This window comes from Eschrichtius robustus, chromosome 11 (genome assembly GCF_028021215.1).
Source record: "Eschrichtius robustus isolate mEscRob2 chromosome 11, mEscRob2.pri, whole genome shotgun sequence".
NCBI classification, from domain to species: Eukaryota; Metazoa; Chordata; class Mammalia; order Artiodactyla; family Eschrichtiidae; genus Eschrichtius; species Eschrichtius robustus.
In genome coordinates, this window is record NC_090834.1 from 84,510,016 (window position 1) to 84,532,004 (window position 21,989).

The 21,989-nt window shown below is 37.6% G+C and overlaps 1 pseudogene; it reads right to left on the reverse strand.

Moving 5' to 3' along the window:
• Window positions 1-1,610: 1,610 nt before the first annotated feature.
• Window positions 1,611-2,526, reverse strand: LOC137771472 (glyceraldehyde-3-phosphate dehydrogenase pseudogene; annotated as a pseudogene).
• Window positions 2,527-21,989: the final 19,463 nt, after the last annotated feature.

Here is a 21,989-nt window from a genome sequence, read left to right on the forward strand (position 1 = left end):
AGAGTTTCAATTCTCTTCCCTATCCCTGTTCCTCTCAGAACATGTCCAAAGTTAATAAACCAAGTGTGATGTGCTCAGCCCGCTCTTCATCCTCTTTCTTCTCGTAACAGATTCTGCTTTTCCCCACACCCTATGCAGCCACTGGCCAAGAAAGTGATCATATGACAAAATCATGGCCAACCATATTACCCCACCTCTCTGACAATAGTGATTAGGACAAAGGTTTCTATATGGCTGCAGCATGGCCAAACAGAATTCTTCTCAGGGATTGCCATCGAGGTATAGGGCCAGAAACTTTCTCTTTCCACTGGAACAGCTAAGCCGAGACTCTTGATAGTAATGGTCCCTGACAGTGGTGAAGACCTGTATGAAATAACAGAGGGTAAGACCAGCATGCAAAATGAACAGTGACAAGCGGAGATGAGACATTCGCTCTGAGACCCTATTTTCCATCCCTCAAGTCAAGGTTCTAGCAGCTCCTTCTCCAGGTTTGTAGGTTACCTGAAAACTCTTCTCAGCCCTGTAAGCCAAAAAATTCCTTTCTTGCATACGGAGTCTCTGTCATTAACAAGGGAAAAAAGTCCTGATCGATGCACCCCATATTAAGGTATAGAGTTTGGAACTGAAAATACTGAAAAAAACAAGCATGCCACCTCCCTTTCTTCAGATAGTCTTATCCTACAATAAGACCTCAGAATCTTTTCATTTTCTCAGCAGCCACGCCAACACTCCTGACTCAGAATGAGCTTGTTAACAAATAAAATACCTATGAATTTCATATTTAAGCTGATGTACTAATGAGTTTAGATTCTTTTAGAGCCTGATTCTAGAGTCCAACATATTTGTTCTTTCTCCAGCTTCATGTAATTTGCATATTTGAAAAGCTTATACTTCCTGACTATAGCTTGGTGACCTTGGACCAATCTTACAATTTAGGTAATGTAAAATTTGAAAAATATCTATCTCTTTGGTTATTGTGGGGATAAAATTCATGTCAAGGGATTAGCACAATGCCTAACACATAGTAGGTGCTCAAATGTGGTAGCTATTTTTAAAAAGAAAGAAAGAAAAAAAAGAGAGACCTTTGTTAAACAATAGAAAATTGTGCTCTAGGAATTAATCAGTCCAGTAAGTAGGATCTTTGATATGGTTGTTAGGCACTTATGAATCTTTTTCCCTGTACGATTATCCAGGTTATGTTTCTGTTTTGACTGTGCCAAATGCCTTGCTTAATCCAGGTGAACATAAGCCACCTCTTCAGAAATTTTGTCCAAAGGAGAATGAAGCTAGTCTGACCTGACTCATCCTTTATAAACTCCTCCTAGCTCCTGCTCATCTCCACTTTCATTTCTAATGTTCGCAGACCATTTCTTTTTTTTTTTTTTTTCCTTTCCTTTTTGACTGTGCACATTGTTCTTTATTGATGATACATGAGCAGGTAGGGCTCCCTAATCCTCTCCCTCTTCTTCAGGAGCTCTGGGATGGAAACTGTTGAGGATGGGATATTCTCAGTGTGTTGGGGAATTGAGTTGGGGCAAGGACTCCTTAGGAACTGAGGGCTTCTTTCTTCCTTATCTTGTTTTCACTGAGGCTGGTGGTCCAGGGATCTCTTACTCCTTGGAAGCCATATGGACCATAAAGCCCACCACCCTTTTGCTGTAGCCAAACCCACTGTCATAACAGGAAATGTGTTTGACAAAGCAGTCACCGAGCGCAATGCCAGCCCCAGCATCAAAGGTGAAAGTGGGAGTATCACTGTTAAAGTCATGGGAGGCAGCCTGTCCTCAGTGTAACCCAGGATGCCCTTTAGGGGGCCCTCTACTGCCTGCTTCACCACCTTCTTTCTCAGTGTCATCACATTTGGCAGCTTTCTCCAGACCACAGGTTAGATTCTTGACTCATTGGAGCTGGGATCTGGGATCTGGGAGGCCATGCCAGTGAGCTTCCAATTCAGCTCAGGGGTGACCTTGCCCATAGCCTTAGCAGTGCCTATAGAAGCAGGGATGATGGTCTTCTGGGCAGCCCCACAACCATCATACCACAGCTTCCCAGAGGAGCCATCTGCGATCTTCTGGGTGGCAGTGATGGCATAGACCATGGCCATGAGTCCCTCCACGATGCCAAAGTCATCATGGATGACCTTTCCCAGAGGACCCAAGCAGTGGTGGTAGAGGAGGCATTGCTGACAATCTTGAGGTTTTTGCCATACTTCTCATGATTTATGCCCAAACATGTCGACATCGGCAGAAGGGACAGAGATGAGGATGACCCTTTTGGCTGCATCCTTTCATAAGCCCCAACCTTGTCCAAGTTAGTGAAGACATCAGTGGATTCTACAACATATGTAGCACCCGCATCACCCCACTTGATGTGGGTGGAAGCTTGCTCCTAGAAGATGAAGACGGGCCTTCCATTGATGACAAGCTTCCCATTCTCAGCCTGATTGTGGCATAACTTGCTATGGGTGGAATTATACTGGAGCATGTAGACCATGTAGCTGAGGTCAGTGAAGGGGTCATTGATATGCAATATCCATTTTGCCAGAGTTAAAAGCATCCTGATGACCAGGCATCCAATGTGGACAAATCGATTTACTCTGACCTTCATGACTGTCTCAGGAATGTGGCCGGTATCGCACAAGAAGATGCAACTGTCTGTCAAAGAGGGAAGAGCAGAGAGCCCCATTTCTTTAATAATTATCAAATTGTGCTTGAGATTCACCTGAGGCTTTAAGGTCTAAAGTTTGTATGTAGCTAATTACTGTCCTTTTTAAAAAATAAGAACCACTGTTTATTTGCAGCCTTGTGGCACCAAGACCGTCGAAAACAGCACAATAATTTCAAACACAGGTTTTTTAGTAGCCTGAAATGTAGCCTCATTTAACTCAGCAAGTGCTTTCCTATAATTCATCCAACTACACATAATGGGAAGTTCCTCTTACTGATAATGTTCGTTATGCTTTTTTTTCAGTCTGAAGATCATTCCCAACACATAAAAATGATGTATATATAAAAATATATGAATATATTTATATAATTTTATTAGTTCATAAAAGAAATCATTACGTGTCAAAATTTCAAGTTTACTTTATTACCCTTGCTCTGGAAATTGGCATCCGTGCATCTAGGGTTATAAATGTTATTCCCTACTTGCTCTCAATTGGTTTCATGAGTGAATCACTGGGCACCACCTACACTTTGTTCTCATGTCAGACCTGCAGTCCTCCATAATAGCAATCAGTCTCACAGGTTTATCTGTGTACTTTTTTCCTTTCTCTTTGACATCCAATTTAATCATCTGATTATGCCAGATACAGTTTAGACAAATATATTCTTCCTTGCCCTTATGAAAGTCACTCTAACTGAGCTTGTCAAGTGAGGCTTTACCTTAGAGGCACCTATATTCATACAAATTAAGATGTGGTCAATAATTATAAAAAATTCCTGTTCATTAACAGTTCCTAATTTATTATTACTCCTTAAGATACTATTGTTTTTAAATGTTTTCATGTTTTTCATAACTGAATCACACATTTTTGCCTTACGTAGCAGTAAGTCAACAAGCCTTACCAAGTTAGTGGGGGGAGACATTGTCTGTCTCTGTCTAGGCTAGGTGCCTCAGACATCTCAGTAACAGAAGTATTTCATTGTGTAGGACACTTTGTTTATCAAATTAAATGCATATTAGAGAGCTAACCGGGAAAAAATAAAATTACAACCCCACAAAGCCATTAATTAAAGTTATCATAAGAAAGGATTATGATGACTTTCTCTTGCACATTAGACTGTGTGCTTTTGGTTTTGTTTTTTGTTTCTTTTCTTCCCTTATCCTTTCAGGTGGCCTGCAGTTCAGGATAATTGCAATTGCCCCTCATTTTTATGCTCTTTGTATCTTGTAACCACCGAACGTAGGTTCAGCTGCTCACTGCTCACATGCCAATAATTCTAGAGGCAAGTGTCTGTAGAAAAGAAAGGTGCTGGGCTTCCCTGGTGGCGCAGTGGTTGAGAATCTGCCTGCCAATGCAGGGGACATGGCTTCGAGCCCTGGTCTGGGAGGATCCCACGTGCCTCGGAGCTACGAGGCCTGTGAGCCACAACTACTGAGCCTGCGCGTCTGGAGCCTGTGCTCAACAAGAGAGGCCGCGATAGTGAGAGGCCCGCGCACCGCGATGAAGAGTGGCCCCCGCTTGCTGCAACTAGAGAAAGCCCTCGCACAGAAACGGAGACCCAACGCAGCCAAAAATAAATTAATTAATTAATTTAAAAAAAAAGAAAAGAAAAGAAAGGTGCTTTAATCAGAAAAGCTGGCAATCTGGGGAGACGGTGGACTTGTATCCAGAGACCAGCTCCACAGATTCTCCTCGGTCATGACAGTTTTTAAAGGGAAAAATGCGGGGGTGGGGAAGAATCTCAGTGAATCATCAAGGCAGGAGGTTGGGTTCTGCATCTCCATTGAGTGCAGACTGGCTTTCTCTTCAGATGTTATCTTGCCTGAGTGATCTGCCTGCAGGGTTGCTTAGGGTGGCTACTGGGGGGAGAGAGCTAGTCTTCTTTTTATCCAGGAAAAGAATCAACAGGTTAGACAAGGCATGGTGTGCATTCTGGAGAGCATAAGTCGGGAGTTAGTTTCAATTGCTTAGTGATCTCATTCCTTAATTAGGTCCTTTTAAGGTTAGAGGGGAACAGAAATGGGCAAACGGGAAAGGGGCAAAAGAGCTGCTTTCATTGTAACCTCCTTTGCCCCTCTGCTTGCTTCCCGTCCTCCACAGCTTATAGGTGGAGGCACGTATAATGCCACTCAGTGTCATTGCTTGGAAGTTTAAATTTTTGATACAATCAACTAAAGCATCAAATACAAAATACAAAGCATCAGCATGCATTATCTACCAGACTTATCTGCAGATTGGTTAGAAAGGAAAGAAAAAAAGAGAAGAAATATTTTCTAGGCACACTTCTTCCCTTCTAAAAATCTGGGTCTAGTTTTTCCGAGTGAACGTGAATAGAGTCAACGCTAGGAAGGGTGGTACTTAATGTTTACCTCCCTTTCTTCCCAAATAGGCTTCACTGAATTCAGATTTAATTATTTTATTCTTACCTTTGGTAGTAAACAGATACTCTTTTGGTCCCATTTTCTGATTATTGCATCCTGAGTTTTCCTTGAGAAAGTACTACTTTCCCATTCTCTCAGTTTATGGGATCCGGATGAACATTGCACGCAAGAATGGCTTCCCTCTGCCTAGGAATGAACACTAATCCAAGTTGGTCCATTTAGAGCTAGTACTGGGGGCTTCTGATAAAAAGAACAGAAAAGCAATGTTCTTTCTCATGCAGCTGCCAAGAGAGTATAATGCAAATTAAAAGCCTTGACATCTATTTTGCCAGCAAGAGGAAGTATGAAGGCTAAGAAGGAAACCCACACAGAGCAAAGCATAGCCAAGAGATGAAAAGAGCAAGTCTTAGTCTTGATAAGGACTTTTGAGTACTTGGGTTCAGCTGCTCCTAAAGCCACTTATTTCTAAGAATCTCGAGCTACGTAATATACTAAAGGCCTGTTTTTGTTTAAACGTGTGGAGATGGAAGGTTTCCTATCTCTTACGAATGAAAGAATCTTGCCTCATACATAATTTTCCTCCCAAAACATCTCTTCATTTTCCTGAGCACTGAAAAACATATCATTTATCTGCTGTTTGTTTTTCCACCTTGTAAAAAAAAAGTACACTTAGAGACCTGTTTGTCTGTATTGCCTCTTCTCATTAGCCTCATTCTCATGTCATGCTCATTTTTTGAAAATCTTATTACTGTATTCCCTGGGCCCTGAAAAGTGATTGGCCCAATACTAGTAAGCATTCCTCCACATTTCTCTGTTTCCTGTATTGGAATTTTCCCACTCACATAGCCTTTAGCTCATCATGTAACTTCTCAAAGTTACTTATCTGATGTACCTATCCTTTCCTAGTTATATGTGAAATCCAGTCATTTTACTCTAACCTTTAAATTTAGTGTAAAAATAAAGGCCTTGTTAATTGAGAAGGAAATTGAAATTAATGTCTTTATTATGAGTGAAGGGGGACCTTAGAAGCTCAGTGTCTTAAATATCAAGAGTTGATTTCCTCACCTGCAAAGACTTTAGTGTCAGTATTTAAAATTTGTAGTTCATTAAAAATTAAATTTTAGAATACTAAAAGTATTACAGTTTATTCATGTATTTTTAAAAATTTAAATCTTATTTATCCAATTGTTAATAGCATAAAAGGGTCTTTATTTATTTATTTTTCTAATTCACTAATTCTCTTTTCTGAGACAAAAAATCAGGATACTTCTACTCATACTTCCCTTGGTACTATTCCTTCCCTCCTCCTTCTTCTCTTTCTCCCCCCCCTCCTCCTTCTTCATCTGACTAGATTCTTTCAAACAGCCTACTTTACATTTGAATTGCAACACATACATTTTAAAAACTGATGGTAAAATAGCAGTATTTTTCCTATTCATTTCTTTTAATTTTCCGTAATTTGGATCTCAATGAGCTGTTATCATACACAAACAGCCTGGCCCCTTGAGATGTTCTGAGATGAAGATAATTTGTACACATTGTGATTGTTAATAGAGAATTTGTTGTACAACACATTCTTTACAATGCAGTAAAGATAATTATAATTGGGGGCACAAAATAAAACCTGCTTCGGCTAGGAAATTGCTCAGATACACGTTATTTTTATGCGTCTCCTCGGGAAAGGGCAGGCCATGTCAAGGACTTACATTTGATATTAAAATAACAAATTACCAAATGATAACACCTTCAGGGAAACATGCTTAACTACCTATTCAAATTACATTTTAAATATTTCTCTAAAAGTGAAAATGTATCACTTTTAATATCCTGAGGCTGTTTATCAAGTTGGTTAAAAGGGTGAGAAGCTATTAAGAAAAGCACATTTTTGAAAAGGACACATAATCTCTGCATTGTGTGTAAATTATGGTAGCAAACCAAGTCCAGAAGCATATACATGGAAGGAATAAAGAAGAAAAAATAGCTGTGATGAATAGGGAGGAAAATGAAGTGAAAGTGTGACAAAGCATCTTTTTTTAAATTGTGGGAAATGTCCTTGGTGAGAAGACTGAATTTGGAGAGGAATCCAGAGAAAAGAGAAATGCCAGGCATGTTGTCTTTCTTTTCAACCAATGTAAAGGATACTGTTGTGAGCCACACTGGTCCCTCTTCAGGACTGAAGGAATTATGCCACCAGTTGCTGGGAGTATGACTGCTGACAGCTCTTAACTGCGAACCCTCTCCAGAAATCGCCCTAGGCTAGAGAGAGCTGCCTCTGATGGAACAGCCTGTATCCCCTGACTGGTTGGTCCCTGAGGCCAGAGGTCCGGACTCCTTGATGCAGGGAGAGCTAACTCTGGAGGGCTTTCCCAGCTTCCCTGTGGGGACAGCTGCAACATTTGCTGAAAATGAATCAACTTCTCTCTGCCCAACTCTGCTTCCTTCCTGTCCCTTGCCCTCCCCAGGTGCGGATCCTGAGGACCTCAAATAAACTTCTTGCATGTTAATCTCCAACTCAGGGCTTCCTAGGAAGCCCAATCTGCCGCAACGTATGCAATTATTTCTCTGGTTGCTATTGTTTATTGAGTAAATATTATGCATTAAGGACAATGTATGCACTTTACATGGATTATTTATTTTGATCCTCATGGATTCCAAGCCATTGGAGTTAGCTATGGAATGGTAATGGTGGTCTCATGGAATATGCCTGCTCAATGGCCCAGATTTGAGTATTGTCAACCAAGGAAGCTGTCATTTCTTTGTTTAAACCCATCACTCTTAGATTAGTATATAACATCTGGTTTTTTGTTCCTAACCACTCCTCTGTCTAATTTCCTACCACTCCTACCTTGCTTCGTGTGATGATCCACACACTCTACCTTTTCTCAGTTCCTATAACTCAGCAAACCCCTTGCAACATCATGGCCTTTGAAGATGCCATTCTGTCGACAAAGGATACTGTTTTACCCAATGTTTCTACCCCATTTGTCAATTCAACTACCATTTATCATTCACTGTTGCTCTAAATTTCATTTTTATCAGAAAACATCCTCTGAAATACAGATTAGTCAAATTTGACTAATACATAAACCCTCTTAGCAGCCAGGCCTTCTTTGGGGCACTTGTCTCAGTTGTAACTGAATGATTCCATGCATATTTTTCTGTGAAGTAGGTACATACTTAAAGGGAAGGTTGATGGGGTAAAGACATGTGCAGTGAGTTACATGAGGTCAAGGACCATTATCTCTCTTATTTACCACTGTGACTTCAATACCAAGCTCTGGACTTGGCATTTATTAGATATGTGTAGAAATCACAGAAATTTATTTCTCTGCCTTTTTTTTCCCTCTGCTTGCATTTTTGTTTTAATTTATTTATTTATGTTATTTATGGCTGTGTTGGGTCTTTGTTGCTCTGCGAGGGCTTTCTGTAGTTGTGGCAAGCGGGGGCCACTCTTCATCGCGGTGCGCAGGCCTCTCACTATCGCGGCCTCTCTTGTTGCGGAGCACGGGCTCCAGACGCGCAGGCTCAGTACTTGTGGCTCACGGGCCCAGGCGCTCCGCGGCATGTGGGATCTTCCCAGACCAGGGTTCGAACCCCTGTCCCCTGCATCGGCAGGCAGACTCTCAACCACTGTGCCACCAGGGAAGCCCACTGCTTGCATTTTTTTTTTTTTTTTAAAGAAAAGGTAATTTTAAATTTATTTATTTATTTATTTATTTATTTATTTATTTTTGGCTGTGTTGGGTCTTCGTTTCTGTGCGAGGGCTTTCCCCAGTTGCGGCAAGTGGGGGCCACTCTTCATCGCGGTGCGCGGGCCTCTCACTATCGCGGCCTCTCCCGTTGCGGAGCACAGGCTCCAGGCGCTCAGGCTCAGCAGTTGTGGCCGACGGGCCCAGCCGCTCCGTGGCATGTGGGATCCTCCCAGACCAGGGCTCGAACCCGTGTCCCCCGCATTGGCAGGCGGATTCTCAACCACTGTGCCACCAGGGAAGCCCCTGCATTTTTAACCATAATGTTTTTCTCCCCTTTCCTTGCTAAGATGAACACACATATACATACGGACATGTGTGTATATGTAGGTGTGTGTGTGTGTTTGTTGGTATAAAATCTTCAGACTCAGTTTCAAATTAACTTTTTGTCTTAGAATAAACACTCCCTTTAAGCTGACTTTATATATTCCTGTTTTGATATGAAAAATAGAGACTCTATATCCAAGATTTCAGGATATGCCTCACAGCTTCCTCTAGTTACGTGAGTATGTTGCCATTTCCAAAGTCTTTGAACAATTAGATTTAATCACTTATTTCTACTATACACAATGCTGCAATACACAAGAGCTTATACCTATAAAACAAACTATTTTTGTATTTTCAATTGACTTTATTTCCTAGGATAGACCAAAGAAATGCTTGTAAGAGATGAGTAAGTCCTTTCTGGATTGAAAAATTTTTAAAAACTTAAAGTCCTTAAACAACTTAAAGTGATAATGGATCTTTAATTTCTTTAAATATTTTGATTTCTCTGAGTTCCCAGTTGGTTTTGAAGACTCAGGTACAAGTAAAAATATTATCAACCTAGAAAGTGAGTGTGGCTAGCTGGGTTTGGTTTTCTTCAGTCTTTCAGGAAATGACAAAACGTTCAACCTTTTGAGAGAATTTAACTTTATGTTCCTATATTCAATGCTGACACTGCTAAGAATGAATCATTAAATGTGAGATGAAGGCTAAATGGAAAAAATGTTTAACCAACTGTCCCTTCCCAGTGCTACATTTATAAAAAACTATATTTTGGATGTACAGAATACATTTCAATGGCTAGGATATAAGAGGACCAAAAAAGATATTTGTCAATTTTTGAAATTCATTTATAAAAGCATTTTGCATACTTATAGAACCAAAATCTGATGACTGGAATGGTATGTAGAGGGGATAGGAAGGGGAGGTTCTTCATTAGTTAAGTGAATGAAAGATTTCTTATAAAGTGCAATAATGGTGCTCATTACATACTTCAAGAAGAGGAATTGAATTCAACATGGAAGGAAAAAAGCTAATTCATCCTTTTTGTAAATCCATGAGCTTTGGTTGCATGAAATAATAACCTTACTTACATAGAATTCAACTAAAAGAGGCTTTCAGTTAACCAGATTTATGTTCCCAGAGTTTTACTTTGGAGAAAAATAAAGAACCCAAAGACCAACCAATTAAATAAATATGTGTATGGTTCATGTTGTTGATTGATAGTTTAATCCTAAGGTGTAGATCTATACTACCAAAAGCATATTTATATATTTTATGCTAGACAATGAGGAATGCCACTTGGGGTGATTTAATTTTTGAAGAAATGTTTTTGAGTGCCTAAGATATGCCAGATGTTGAGATAATCACTTTGGATTAAATGGTAAACTAAAATAGATATTATCTTTGTCCTCATAGAGTTAAAATCTAGTGAAGGACATAGGCATGGGAAAAACTTATTTTTAAAAATTAGGTAAATCAAGACTCAGGTAAGTACTATATGGAAAGTTATGTGATGCTTTAAGAGTGTGTAGTAGACCTAATTAGGAAGGTGAAAGAAAGCTTTCCCAACAAAGGAGCAGTTGGAAAAGGAGATGAAGAATGATGCAATTATTAGTTTAAGAAAAAAGAGAAGAATTTCTTAAGAGATGAGCTTTAGGAAATTCCCTAGCGGTCCAGTGGTTAGGACTCTTCGCTTTCACTGCCCCCAGGGCCTGGGTTTGATCCCTGGTTAAGGAACTAAGAAAAAAATACACATGACTGGAAATATGATAACTTTTAAAGTGGTAGAAATATTCCCATCCAAAGAGTTTCATTTCATTATTCTTTGAACAAATATTGTCTAGTTGTAGCAAGAAATCATCTAGATTATAGGAATGTGGTGATGAACAAGAAAAAGTTCCTCACCTTGAGGAGCTTCATATCTGGTAACCCAAGACAAGTTAACCAATAAAGAAATAATTTCATATATTAATAAACTCGGTATAGAAAATAAACTTAGGTAAAGGCTAGAGAGTGAATGTGACAGGAGGTAATTCTTTAGAGATCCATGAGAAATTGTTAGCATAAGGAGGAATACGAGGAGGGTAAACAAGGTGTGAGCAATAATTGTAAGGTCCCTGCACCAGACACTTCATTCTGAAAGGCCAGGGTGCTTGGAACTTGGTGTGGATATAGAAGAGAATGCAAGTTGATGAGGATCTTGGAGTCATAGACAGAATTAAATTTGTACAAGGCCTTCTTGACTGTGGTCAAGAGTTTGGGTTTTATTCATATCAAAGACTTTGGAAGGATTTATGCAAGAAAAAAGAATTAGTAGGCCCTAGAAGTAATTTGGCCATGAATTGATGGTAACATCAATGACAGTGGTAGTGAGAGAGAGAAGTGAGATTTGGGATGTATTAAGGATAGAAGCTTACTGATGGATTGGACTTTCAAGGGCAGGAATGGAAAGGAATCAAGCAGAAGTGCTAGGTTTTTAGCGTGACCAGCTGGGTTCAGCATGGTGCCATTACCAAGGTTTCACCATATTCAATTAAATCCTCATATGTCTTTCACCTTAACACTTGACCACCCATCTATACATTCTTATATTGTAACATTGAGTGCTTACTTTGTACCTTGCAAGAAGCACTACCCTTTAGGGACACAAAGATGAAAAAGATAAACTATGTCCCCACCTTACTGAAACTTCTAAATAGGAACAAATAGACTGGAAAAAAATACATAAACAAAAAATCCTACAGATTATGATAAAGGGGAAATAAAACAGCTCCTGGGATAGAAAGTATATCATGGTACCTAAGTTAACCAGGATGGTCAGGGAAAAATTCTTAGGTGGCACCTAAGCCAACATTTATAGAATATAAAGGAGTCAGGCATATAGAGAACCTGGGGAGGGTTTTTAATTTTTTTTTAATTTAGCATTTAATTTTTTTTTCATTATCTACCAAATGAAGACTCCATGACTCTGACTCTGGTAAGACTAGTTCTTATTATATACTCTTAAGAACAATATTACCACCGTTGTCTTATTTTCCCTACTGTAGAGCATTAACTTCTTTTGATCTTTCTTTCAAAGTAATTTTCATATTCTTATTGATTAAAAAAGTAACACAAAGCTACACTAAATCACATTACAGAAATACTAGTTTCCATTTACTTTACCATTCCCGGTCTAAAATATACATTGTCAATAGTTTTTGCATACTATTCCACCTTTTAAATATACATGTTTATATACTATATTTGCTCTATTTTAACAAAATGATACAGTATTAACTATGTTCCTGTAGTGCTTGTGGGTTTTTGTTTTCATCTGTTTTTATTTTTCACCTTGTAATAATATCTTGCATAGCTTTTACTGCCAACACATATGGAACTTTTCATTGTTTTTAATAGTCACATCATAATCCATTTATGGATCTAACGTTGTTATTTAGTTTCTCAATTTAAGAATGTTTAGGTTCTTTCCATTTTTCACCATTATTATGGATGATTAATGAAAAGTTCTTTGCAATTGTGGGGTGTTTATAAAGAATGTAGCAGAAATGTTAGGTCAAAAAGGTATGCATATTTTAAATTTAATAGGTATTTCTATATTGCATTCCAAAAGCTTATATCACTTTCTTATAAAACTGTAAAGTACCAATTTACAGTTTTCTTTGATAAGATTACATATTAATGTATCATTTTTATGTTCAGTTCCTTGATAACCAATGAAGTTCATGTTGTTGCTGTCTCTCTTCTAACAGATTCCTCACTTCTAACTTCACTTATAAATGGTAATGCTTTAATGGCCATTTGTCTCTGCATTCTAAATTTCTTTCTGAATTTCTGAATTTCATTTTTATTGTCCAAACATGCCTCACATATGCAAAACCCCAAATCAAAACAGCTTCAAAATTTAAAGGAGGTATTTGCATTCTTAGCAATGAACACAATTTGGAATATGAGAAAAACTTTGTGCGAGGCTAGTATTTGTGCAAATGAAAGAGAGAGCATTAGAAGCTGACACTGTAGTACTCTGCTAGTGGCAGTCAATTCTAGAAGTTTCCATTGGAAGATATTCCACATAGATATCAAAAACAATAAACTGTGTACAAGGGTCAGTAGGGAATATACTTCACTATTATTGGGTAGAGCACCTATATCTGTGTGGAAGTTACTGAGGATTTTCCTTTAAACACGTGATGCATTTTTCAAGTGTTCCATGAATACTTAGGAGAATAAATCTGTATGTGTTAGGTTTCATCTATTAATTCTACTTTATCAATCATATCGTTCTTATCCTTTATGCATTTTATTCAATATCTTAAACTGGAGCAACATGTTCCAATGAAGAATAAATAAAGCCACAAGTGACATGATGACATTTCTTCTGGAGGGTTGATATCAGTATAATGCACTGGGAACTTCTGTTAAAGTTTGATTTTGAGAAGTGCAGCTGTTATGTATACTTTATATACTTGAGTATTTTGTCTATTATATACAGATAATGGTTTCATAAATGTCCATTAATGTCATTTACATCTCTAATACATTAAATGCTTTATATCTTAAAATGCTTTATTTTAATTTTGCATATAGATATTTATTAATCAGGTCTTTACCTTGGATGTAGCTTGTATCAACTTAAAATGATTGTCATCTTCCCTTTGCATTACATTCTGATTTATCTATTGAATTTTTGTTTCCATATTATTCTCTAATGCACATGCACATTTAGGAATCCTTTTTTTTTTTTTTTTTTTGACTAGTTTTATTTTTTTTTAGAACTGTGTAAGTAGGAAAGCAAGATATAGTATTTTGGTCTACTTCAAGAAATCATGCTTTATAATGGTGGAAATTGCTGTTTACGTTTATTAGAAATCTGCTTATTTCATGTTCTTCTGCTGTTTTGTTTTTTGCCTTTTGTTTTACATTGATTCTATTTCCTTTCTTTAGTTTCTTAATTTTTAAAAAATATACTTTGGAAGTTGGGTGGTAGAGTCTGTTTTTAATTGTGCTGGTGGCAACCCTTATGTTATAATTAACATATCGTTATGATTAAACTCATCTAACTTCAGATTAGAAACAAAACAGTAGCTTTTGACTTTTCAGTATATAAAAATGGGAAATTTAGCATTTCTTTATTGAAGTATAGTTGATTTATAATATTAGTTTCAGGTGTATAGTATTGTGCTTCAGTACTTTTACGTATCATACTTCATTGAAAGTTATTACAAGATAATGCCTTCAATTCCCTTTGCTATACAATGTGTCCCTGAGGCTTATCTATTTTATACATACTAGTTTGTATCTCTTAATCCCATACCCTTAATTTGCTCACCCCTCTTCCCTCTCCCCTTTGGTAACCACCACTTCGTTTTCTATATCTGTGAGTCTGTTTCTGTTTTGCATATATATTCGTTTGTATTATTTTTTAGATTCCACATAAAAGTGATATCATACAGTATTTGTCTTTCACTGTCTGACTTGTTTCACTAAGCATAAGATTCTCTAGGTCCATCTATGTTGCTGCAAATAGAAGAATTTCATTCTTTCTTGTGGCTGTGTAATAGTCCATTGTGTGTATGTGTGTGTATGTGTGTGTGTCTATATATATATACACACACATATATATATGTATACCACATCCTCTTTATTCATTTATCTGTTGATGGGCACTTGGATTACTTCTTTATCTTGACTATTTTACATAGTGCTGCTACGAACCTTGGGTTGCATGTATCTTTTTGAATTAGTGTTTTCTTTTTTTCCAAATATGTAGCCGGGAGTGGAATTGCTGGGTCATTGGTAGTTCTATTTTTAGTTTTTTGAGGAACCTCCATATTGTTTTCCAAAGTGGCTACACCAATTTACATTCCCACCAACAGTGTATGAATGTTCCCTTTTCTTCACATCCTCTCCAACATTTGTTATTTGTAGCCTTTTTGATGATAGCTGTTCTGACAGGTGTAAGGTGATATTTCACTGTTGATTTGATTTACATTTTTTCTGTTAATTAGCAATGTTGAGCATCTTTTCATATGCCTGTTAGCCATCTGTATGTATTCTTTGGAAAATGTCTGTTCAGATCTTCCTCCCGTTTTTTTGATTGGGTTGTTTGCTTTTTTGATATTGAGTTATATGAGCTGTTTATATATTTTGGATATTAACTCCTGTCCGTCATATCATTTGCAGATATTTTCTTCCATTCCGCAGGTTATCTTTTCATTTTGTTGATGATTTCCTTTGTTATGCAAAAGCTTTTAAGCTTAATTAAGTCCCATTTTTAAATTTTTGCTTTTATTTCTTTTGTCTTAGGAGACAGATGCAAAAAATATATTGTTACAATTTATGTCGAAGAGTGATCTGCCTTTGTTCTCTTCTAGGAGTGTTATGGTTTCAAGCCCTACATTTAGGACTTTAATTCATTTTGAGTTTATTTTATATAAGGGGTGAGGAAATGTTCTAATTTCATTATTTTACATGAAGCTGTCAAGTTTTCCCAGCACCACTTATTGAAGAAATTATCTTTTCTTCATTGTATATTCTTGCCTACTTTGTTGCAGATTAATTGACTATAAGTACATGGATTTATTTCTGGACTCTCTATTTTGTCCCATTGATCTTTGTGTTTGTTTTGTGCCAATACCATGTGGTTTTGATTATTGTAGCTTTACAGTGTAGTCTGAAGACTGGAAGGGTTATGTCTCCAGCTTTGTTCTTTTTTTCTCAAATTGCTTTGGCAATTCAGAGTTTTCTGTGGTTCCAAATGAATTTTAGGATTATTTGTTCTGTGAAAACCATCATGGGTATTTTTATACGGATTGCATTAAACTTATAGATTGCTTTGGGTAATATGGCCATTTTAACAATATTAATTATTCTAATCTAAGAGGACAAGATATCTATTTCTTTGTATCATCTTCAATTTCCTTCATCAGTGTTTTATTTTTTCAGAATATAGGTCTTTCACCTCCTTGGTTAAGTTTATTCCTAGGTATTTTATTCTTTTTGATGTGATTTTTAAACAGGATTTTTTTTTTTTTTTTTTTACTTTCTCTTTCCGATAGTTCATTATTAGTGTATAGAAAAGAAACTGGTTTCTGTATATTAATCTTGTACCCTGAAACTTTGCTGAATCCATTTATTAGTTATAATAGTTTTATGGGTGGAGACTTTAAAGTATCATGTCATCTGCAAATAGTGACAGTTTTACTTCTTTCTTTCCAATTTGGGTGCCTTTTGTTTTTCTTGTTTGATTGCTGTGGCTTGGACTTCCAATGCTATGTTAAATAGAAGTGAGAGTGGGCATCCTTGTCTTGTTCCTGAATTTCACCATTGAGTATGATGTTAGTTGTGCATTTGTCATAAACGTTCTTTATTATGTCGAGATAATGTTCCCTCTCTACCCACTTCGATGAGAGTTTTTATCAAGAATGGATGTTGAATTCTGTCAAATGCTTTTTCTGCATTTATTGAGATGACCATGTGATTTTTATCCTTCCTTTGGCAGCATATTGAAGGGTCTTGTTTTTGTTTTTTTTGTTTTTTTTTTATCCAGTTAGCCTCCCTGTGTCTTTTGATCAGAGCATTTAGTCCATTGATACTTAAAGTAATTATTGATAAGTATGTACTTGTTGCCATTGTATTACTTTTTTTCTGGTTGTTTTCATAGTTCTCAGTCCATTTCTTCTGCCTTTTGTTTCTTCTGTTGTGGCTTGATGATTTTCTTTAGTGGTAGGCTTGTGCTCTTTCTTTTTAGTTTTTGTGTATTTACTGTAGGTTTTTGATTTTTGGTTGCCATGGGGTTCATATACATTGACCTATAATTTTATCTACTTGTTTTAAACTAGTCGTCATTCTGAAAAACCTACATTTTTTACTCCTCTCCCCTTCATTTTGTGGTTTATTTATTTATTTTTGGCTGTGCTGGGTCTTCGTTTCTGCGCGCGGGCTTTCTCTAGTTGTGGCGAGCGGGGGCTACTCTTCATTGCAGTGCATGGACTTCTCATTTCAGTGGCTTCTCTTGTTGCAGAGCATGGCCTCTAGGCTCATGGGCTTCAGTAGTTGTGGCATGAGGGCTCAGTAGTTGTGGCCCATGGGCTTAGTTGCTCCATGGCATGTGGGATCTTCCTGGACCAGGGATCGAACCCATGTCCCCTGCATTGGCAAGCAGATTCTTAAACACTGCACCACCAGGGAAGTCCCCATTTTGTGTTTTTGATATCATATTTTACATCTTCATGCTCATCCCTTAGCTGTTTATTGTTGTTATAGTTGCTTTTATAATTTTTTTGTCTTTTAATCTATGTACTGATTTATCTAAGTGGTTGATCATCAATCCTTACTATATACTTGCTTTTCCTAGTGGAATTTTCTCTTTCTTATAGATTCTTACTTCTTTCCCACCTAGAGAAAACCCTTTATCGTTTCTTTTAAGGTAAGTTTATTATTGATGAACTCTTAGTTTTTGCTTATCTGAGAAGTTCTTTATCTTTCTTTCTATTCTAAATGATATTCTTCCTGGGTAGAGTGTCATAGGTTGCAGGCTTTTCCCTTTCAGCACTTTGAACATACTTTGTCACTCTTCTGGCTGCAAAATTTCTGCAAAGAAATCAGTTGATAGCCTTAGGGTGTTTCCTTTGTATATGACTTTTTGTTTTCCTCATGCAGCCTTTAGAATTCTCTCTTTAATTTTTGCCATTTTAATTATGATGTGTCTTGGTGTGGGTCTGTTTGAGTTCATTTTGTTTGGCACCCCCTGTGCTTCCAGTACCTGAATATCTGTTTCTTTCTTCAGGTTTGGGAATTTTTCAGCCATAATTTTCTCAAATACATTTTTGATCCCCTTCTCTCTCTCTTCTCCTTCTGGAATCCCTATAATAGCAAATGTTGGAATGCTTAATGTTATTCCACAGATCTCTCAAATTGCTTTCATTTTTTTAAAATTTGTTTTTCTTTTTGCTGCTTTGATTGGATGATTTCCATTATTCTCTCTTCCAGATCACATGTGAGTTCTTCTGTATCACTTAGTCTGCTATTCATTCTTTGTAGTATATTTATAAATTTCAGCTATTGAATTATTCATTTCTGATTGGGTCATTTTTATGTTTTGTATCTCCTTGTTAAAATGTTTACTGTTTAGAGCAATTCTTTTCCCTAATTCAGTTAACATTTTTATTACTAATGTTTTGAATTCTTCATCTGGTAAATTGTTTTTTTCTGTTTCATTATTTTCTCTTGCTCTTTTAATTGAGAGTAGTTCCTTTGCCTTTTCTTTTTGCTTAACTTTTTCAGCTTCTGTGAATTTAGATGAAACAGTTAACCTTGTTCTTTTGTGGGAGCATTACTATACAGACTCTGTGTGCCCAGTGCCTTTGGTGAGAGAACTGGATTTGACATGGATGAAAGTCACATCTTTCCTCAAGGTGTGCTGGCTGCTATCACCTTGGTAGTGGGTGAGTCTATAGATGGAGGGGCTAGAGCTGTCACCGAGTGTGAGGTGGGACTTCATCTCTGCTCAGTGGCTATTACTACCCTATCAGGAGCAGGGTCTATCCCAAGTTGCTTGAGCAGAAACCTTGAGGGTCATCCTGAGCTGGCTCTATTCCCTTTAAGTGAGAGTCTCTCCCTTTGCCCACACCGGGACCTTTGCCTCAGGGGAGGGGAGTGCTGAAGCAAGTGGGGCCCATGTGCAGATAGAGGCTCAATGTGCTGCCTGTGCAGGTGTCTGCAGCTCCACTCAGATGCAGCCTTGTGTGCAAGTCCCCTATATCTCTTACAGCTGATCACTGCCCCCTGCCTCTGTTGCCCCTGCCCTATTGTAGAACCACTCCACAGGGCTGGTGGGACATGGACCCTCAGTGTGTATCAGGATGTTAGTTGTGGTGGAGCAACTGCCATCAGAGATCTGGGTGATTTCTGAGGTACTGCTTGAGTAAGTGCCAACAATGGCTGCTATCGCCCCATCCAGGCTCCACCCTGGGACCAACCCAGTTACCTCTCTGTCACATGGTTGAGTCTGTTTTCTGGTCATAGGTGCTCCAGACCCAGTGCTGTGTGGTGGCATAGATGAATGGGGCCAGAGTATTCGCTTGGCTCAGGGGTGCATAGCAAAGCTGTCACAGGAAATTGGCAGCTGCTAGGGCAGACCTCTCCACCTTGCCTCATGAGCAAGTCCCATTTGTCGCTCACAGCTCATCACTCTCACCACCCTCCATGACTCCCACCCTGTTGTGCAACTGCTCTGCAGGGCAGGCAGGGCCCTTGTGATCTCTCTGCATTTATGGGGGGGGGGTGAGGTGTGATGGAGCAGTTGCTGTCAGAAATCTAGTTAGCTTCTGAGGCACTGCTTGAGTAAGCACCAGCAATAGCTACTGCCACCCCCCACCCCAGGCTCCTCCCTAGGACCAGGTTGCATCTGTTTCCCATAGGTCTAGTCTTCTCCCTGGTCATGGCCACCCCAGATCCAGTGCCATGCTGCGGTGTGGAGTGAGTGGGGCTGGAGTTTCACTTGGCTTGGGCTGGGGCATGCAGTGGGTCAGTCTCTGGGAACCTGGCACCCACTAGAGCAGATTTGTCTCTGTCCTGCCTCAGGGGATAGCCAGTAAATGCATTCCTCGCAAGTGGAGTCCAGCCTTCCCCAGTCCTTCTGTTTGTCCCAGCTGTCCTCCAACCCTCCAAGGGGGGCTTGTCTCCTCTCAACCTGCTCACTCCCCAGGGTGTGTGTCTGCCCGTGTAATCTCCCTTTTACTCTGAGTCTCCTCCCAGGGACACAGGTCCTGACCTGATCACTTTTCTTCCCTTCCTACCTGATTACGTGTGTATCTTTCTTACAGCCTTGGTTTTACTGGAGTCTTTCTACCAGTTTCCAGTTAGTTTTAGTGAGAATTGTTCCACTATAGATGTATTTTTGATGTGTTCATGGGGAGAGGTGAGCTCCAGGTCCTCTTACTCAGCCATCTTGATTTCCTCCTCCAGGCATTTTTCAGTTATTTGTTCCCAACCAAACCTATTCTGTTTTACAAGTTTGCAATTCTGCAGATTATTTTTTTCTTTCAAATACAAATTACTACTACCTTGTAAATGATTATTTACATTACTTACTCCTTTTATCATGTTAACTTATTCAGTGCTCACTGATATTCTTGACCAACAACCCTGACAGACTCATTATTTCAGTTCTTTTCAGTATACCTGAGTAATACATTTAGAAAATGACCTTAGGTGATATATATTTTGAGAACTTTACAGCAAATATTTTCCTATTATCTCACATACTAATGATTATGGAATGGCATAAAATTTTAGGTATAATAAAAATTTTCCTCAAAGCTATTTAGATACTTTTTTTCCCCTTTGGCTATTGTTATAGAACAAGTCAGAAAGCTCTCTCAATGGCCAAAGATCTATCTTTCCCAATGGCTAAGCTGAAAGAATTGGAGAAATAAAGTTAACAATAGGAATTTGGACTATAACCCATAGAATATAAAAAAATCCATGGTTTTGTGCTGATGTAAATAAATAATTGAGTAAATATAATTGGGGGTAAGGGACAGCTATCTGTATGAAATACAATTTAAAAATGGAGGTAGAATGAGGGAAATGGAAAATCTTATTAGAACTTTACAGTAATAATTATCAGGCAAGACCTACCAAAGGAATGTAAAATTAGGGAGCGTAAGTGTGAGGAGAGATAGGATATTTGTATAGACTCAAAGTATCTCCCTCAGGATATCTATTAATTACAAAAGGAAAAAGAGTAGTTTTATAGTAGAGAAACCTGACAGCACCTTAATGAAGTGATCAATGTTACCGTCACTAGTAAAATGACATATTGACATTTTGTGGCCCCTGCTATGAACTGGAGAAAAAATATCACTTTTGTGTTACCTTTCCAAAAATGTGTAACTTCAGTCTAATAATGAGAAACTTTCAAACAAGTCCCCAGATTGAGAGATATTCCTCAGAATAACTGAGCAAACCCTCAGTTGTCAGGATTGTGAAAGACAAGGAAAGACCAAGGAATTGTCACAGATTGGAGGAGACTAAGGAGACAACTAAATTTAATGTGGGATCTAGTAATATGTCTTAAAAGAGTATTAGTAGAAATACTCATGGAATCTGAATAAAATGTATAGTTGAGTTTTAAAATAGCAAAAAATAAACAAAAAGAAAAAAGACCTTTTAAGTAAGCCAACAAAGAAATGAAACAAAATGAAAAAATATTTAGAAATGAGTAACAATGAGGATAGAGCATTTTAAATATCTGGGAAGAGATCAAAATAATTAGAGGCAAAATTATAGCCATAAATGCCTTTGTTAGAAATAAATATTTAATTTAAAAAAATGAAATAAGCATTTAAATCAAGAAATTAGGGATGGGAGAACAATAAAATAAATCCAAAATACTTATAAAGGTGGACTTTGTAAAGGTTAAATAGAAATTTTTAATTCTTTTAATTAAACGAATAAAGTGTAAAGTGATAACACAATAGATTTGATCAATAAAACTGTTTTTATTTTAACAGTGACAAATTAGCTGAAAAATTGACAAGTCTACTACAAAGAAACAAGGGAAATTATTGATAAACAACTAAGAAAAAATGTACTTATAATAAATACATTGTACAACTTTAAATCGTTAAATTTAATAATCAGATGAAATGGGCAGTTTTCTAGGAAGAGCTGATATAAGAATAAGTAGAATCAATTTTTAGTTTTAAAAAATCTAATTAGATCAATAAACTGAGAAAATATGTTTAAAATAGTAGAAGACCTATTAAAAAAAAGCACAAACTCATTTTTGAGCATATTCAAGATTATTTCCAGGATAAAAACCACATATTATATAGAGGAAATTCTCTTATCTAAGAGAGAATACACTGGAGTATATTTTTTTAAAAAAGGAATAGTGTGCTGTGCTTCAACATGGAA